A 5031-nucleotide genomic window follows, 5' to 3' on the forward strand; every position below is an offset into this window, starting at 1 on the left:
TTTTTTTGGTTTTGGTTTTTCGAGACAGGGTTTCTCTGTGTAGCCCTGGCTGTCCTGGAACTCACTCTGTAGACCAGGGTGGCCTCGAACTCAGAAATCTTCCATCCTTTGCCTCCCAAGTGGGATTAAAGGTGTGTGCCACCACTGCCCAGCTAGACACTGCCTTCTTATCCCCATCACCAATGCCCCTCATCAGAAGTCAACACACATTCTTCCAACCCCAACTTCACAGAGTTATCTACAAAAACATAGAATAAGGAGTTCTTGCCCCAGATCTATGATCAGAGTTATGCTTTCTCGGATGAGAAGACAGCACAGGCTAGCGAACCTAGAAGATCTGGGTGTGTGCTCTAAATTCCTTAGAGACTATCCTGCACAGTTGTTGTGAGAATTCCATCATGTCTAAGGCAAGGTCCAAGAATACAGAAGGAAAAGTATTTGGAAAGTGGCTCCAGAGCTCTTCGCCATTGTTAATCTCTTTCTTACGACCTTTCCTACTCTTTATACTTTATAATATTAAGACAACTGGGGTCCAATGAGATGGCTCAGTGGGTAAAGGCACTTGCCAACCTGACAACCTGAGTTCAATCCCCAGGTCACACACATTAAAAGGAAAGAACCTGCAAAGTTGTTCTCTGACCTTCACATGTGCCATGACCTTCACACATGCCCAGGCCCTCAATCAACCAGTCAATCATTGTGAGGAAAAATTAAAAAGAAACTGGCTCTCTTTAAAGTAAAAACAGCCACTTCACTCAGAACATATATTTTAAGATGATAAAGTCTTTCACATAAAACCAAAGATTAAAGTACAAAAGATGCTTTCATAGATAGGACAGACCTTGAGCAACAGAGCGTAAGAAGCAAAAGCCATATAGACAGACTAACAAATTCAACGTCAACACTAAAATTTTCAATGAAACAAAATACAATAAAAAAATATACAAGTGGAAGGTAGAGACAAATACTGATAAAGATTATCACCCAATATCAACAAAGAACTCATACAGAAATGAAAAAAAAAATGTATTTTATCCTAATGCAAAAATAGAAATCCTGAAAACAACCATCTTCTCATACTGTCAGTTATTCAATTACATCTTCTGGTTGTTTTGTGTTTTGTTTTCCTTTGGCTTAGTTTGGGGTTTGTTCTGTTTTAGTTTTTGAGACAGGAACTCACTATGTTGCCCAAATTCATCTCAAACTTCCTGAGATCAAGTGATCTTTCTGCCCATCTTCTTCATCATATGACTCATAAACTATAACTCTAAAAACAAAATGGGTGGAGCGGCCTCTGCTTATACTCCCAGCACTTGGAAAACTGAATCTGGATGACTGGGAAATAAGGAATCACCCTGTGCCACACAGTAAGTTTGAGGCAACCTAAGCTACATGACCCTGTCACAAACCACCAAATATGCAGGCAAACAAACAAAAAACTCAACACCAGATGTGTGGTATGAGTAAAATAGAAAAGGAAATCCAGAATTGCAAACCAGTGCTGTATATACAGCACTTGAGAGGCAGTGGCAGGAGGATCGCCACAATTATGAGGCTAGTCTACTCTATATAGCAAGTCCTGGATCAGCCAAGGTTAGAGTAAAGCCCTTGTCTATAAATAAACTAATTAAATGAATAAATACAAGTTTGATAACATACTTAAAGCTCAGCTGGCACACAGTATATGATAGTTAAAGCCTGTGTTTATTCAGTCCGTGTGGCTGAATAATTTGGTACCAGCTGTTAAAACATAAAACATAAAACTGTTTTCTTTCCCTTCCAGCATGAACATATAATCATGGTTACCTCAGAAACTTGTCTTAATCAGGACAAGTGAATAATCAATACCTACGAAATGACCTGCTTTCTAATTTATTTTATGTGTATAGGTGCTTTTTTCTGCATGTATGAAAAAAAGAAATGATAAATGGGTACTGCAAAAAAAAAAAGAAATGATAAATGGGTACTGCATGCATATCTGTAAAAGACCATACATGCAGAGGCCAGAAGAACATGTGGGATCCCTGGAGCTGGAGTTACAGATGATTGTGAGCCACTATGTAAGGACTGGGAATTGAACCCAGGTCCTCTTGCAGAGAAGCCAGTGCTCTCAACCACTGAGCCATCTCTCTAACCCCTTACTGAATGATCTTAAAATGAAATTTTAAAAAAAGAAAAAGGAAGGAAAAAAACAGACCAATAATAGTGAAGATGAAGTTTAATATGACTGGTCATGATTACTCAATATCAAAGTATCAAAGTAGAAAACCAAGAATTATGGAACGTTTCTTTTGAAGTACTGAAGAGAAAACTTACTAGGTTAACCAAGATTTGGAAATGAGAGTTAAAAAATAACAAATTACAAAAATAACAAATTCAGAAAAAGCAAAAGCAATTCTTCAAAGGAGGAGGGACTGGAGAAAGGAGGGAACAGGAAGAAAAAGAAATGATAAATGGATACATCCAATCCAATGCTGAAAAGAAAAGCAGTGCTGACCAGATAAGGTCACAGTGCGATACAACAGTAGTAATGCACGCCAAAACAGAGGAAAGGCATCTACAATCAGAAGAAATCAATATGTACAAATAAAACAAAGAGCTTAGTTCCTTTCAGAAATGGACATTCAGAAAAACTGCTGGACAGGGACAAACAGCAAAAATGTTCAGTAGCCAGCCTTATAAGCCAGATGAAAAACCATGTACAATGAAAGCCAAATGTTTTCTAAGCACATGTGAAACATTCCTTTAACCAAAGAACATACTGAACAAAGGTCAGACAACAGCAGAAGAGACTAGTCTACTGGATATAATGCAGTCAAGCTAACAACCAATCAACAGGAGAATATCAAATACAAAGCAAATAAAAATGAAAACAAAAGCAGTATGTAAAACAAACTTGATACCTACCCAGCTTGATAGACAGACAGACGGATAGAAAGATAGACAGACAGACAGGCAGACAAAGTATGACAACAACCCATTTCTTTTAACGAACAAAGCAAAGATCTTGTCTTACTTTAGAATGCTTTCTAAATTCAAATAAATAATAGTCTCATGATCTCAATTACAGAAATTTATACCTCACAGTCCTGGAGTCTGAGAAGTCCAAAACGATGGTCAGGTTTAGGTAAAGGCTCACTTGATAGCTTACCAAAAAAAAAAAAAAAAAAAAAAAAAAAAAAAAAAAAAAAAAAAAAAAAAAAAAAAAAAAAAAAAAAAAAAAAAAAAGCTCAATATCACTAGCCATGAGAAAAATGTAAATTAAAGCCACATCCACTAAGAGGCAATAATCACTTCCACATCCATGTAGCTATTCTACAAGACAGAAAAATTGTTTGTGACATCTAAGACAAGAAAATACATTGAAGAAATAAAGTATTACAAAGTATAAAAAGAAACAGAGTATTACAAAGCTATAAAATACATATACATCCTATAACATGGATAAGTCTTGAAGATGTTTTCTAAGTGAAAGAAACCAGACACAAAGGACTACAGATTCTATAACTAGGTATACGAAATGTCCAAAACAGACAGCAACAACAACAACAAAAAGCCCAGCATGGTAGCACACGCCTTTAATTCCAGCACTCGGGAGGCAGAGGCAGGCGGATTTCTGAGTCTGAGGCCAGCCTGGTCTACAAAGTGAGTTCCAGGACAGCCAGGGCTACACAGAGAAACCCTGTCTTGAAAAAACAAAACAAAACAAGGCTACATCAAAGAGAAATGGAGAATATAAAAGTGATAGTTAATGAGTTTTCTTCTGGGGGGGCATTGATGAAAAAATTCTAAACTTGACAGGCATGGTGGCGCTGACCTTAAATCCCAGCACCCAGGAGGCAGAGATGAATGGATCTCTGAGTTCAAGCCAGCCTGGTCCACACTGCAAGTTCCTGTCAAGCCAAGGTTAAATGGTGAGACCCTGTCTCAAGAAAAAAAAAGAAAAAAGGAAAAAAATCTTAACTATATCCCTTCAGAGGATAAACTACATGGTACACCCACAAGCCAGGTTTTTGTTATTGTTGATTTAAGTGTGCTGGCCAGGATCAGACCTATTTGCCTACTCACCAGCTGATGGTATATTCATTAAGAGTTCAGGAGAAAAATTAACAGTTACAAGGCTGTGCCGAACTTGTGTAGAAACTGCTCATCTCCCAACTCTGGGATGGTAGGCACCCATCGCCATGTCTAACAAGAGTGTGTATTTCTTTTACTGCTTTTTCAGATGAGAAAAATATTCTAATTCCTAATTCACACGCATTCTCACATTCATATTTATAAACAGATGCAGAAAAAACTTATGGGGCAGGGCTCTCCATAAACCTTAGAATGGCTAAAATCATGTAGCTCAAGGGCAGTGACTGCCTAGCATATACAAGGTGCTTAGTTCAAAACCAACCACACACACACACAGGGTGCCAGGGGGCAGAGACGGAGAGAGAGGTCTTAAGGTAAAATACTGAGCTAAGAAAAGATATAAAGCAAAATACAGAACTAAGGAGTTATCCAAGTTACCAGGGTAAAGAACTTCTCTAAAATACTGTAGGTATAAAACATACCAAAAGAAAAAAAGAAAGAGAAAAAGAAACATCTAACTATATGAAAAGAGGAAAAACCAGGAATACTGGGCATTTAAAAATCAAAAAAGTAACAAGGAATTTAAAGTAGCAACCACAAGAAGGATTTACTAATAACAGCAAGCACTTTAACCACAGGATCAAAAATTGACCACTACCAACTTTATGTGTTTTACTTATGTGATTATCTGCAAGGCAAGAAAAGGATTGTCAGTGAACTAAACAAAGGCACACCCCACAAGATAACACCCTATGTCTTGTAAGAAACATCCATCAGGGCTGGTGAGATGGCTCAGTGGGTAAGAGCACCCAACTGCTCTTCCAGAGGTCCAGAGTTCAAATCCCAGCAACCACATGGTGGCTCACAACCATCCGTAAGGAGATCTGGCGCCCTCTTCTGGAGTGTCTGAGGACAGCTACAGTGTACTTACATATAATAAATAAATCTAAAAAA

General features: G+C 37.8%; 1 protein-coding gene across 6 annotated transcripts in view; it reads right to left on the reverse strand.

The window, feature by feature from the left end:
• Nucleotides 1-5031, reverse strand: part of Znf329 (zinc finger protein 329) — a 14808-nt gene that overhangs the window by 7799 nt on the left and 1978 nt on the right. The gene's annotated exons all lie outside the window — the stretch shown is intronic.

This window comes from Mus caroli, chromosome 7 (genome assembly GCF_900094665.2).
Source record: "Mus caroli chromosome 7, CAROLI_EIJ_v1.1, whole genome shotgun sequence".
Lineage (NCBI taxonomy): Eukaryota > Metazoa > Chordata > Mammalia > Rodentia > Muridae > Mus > Mus caroli.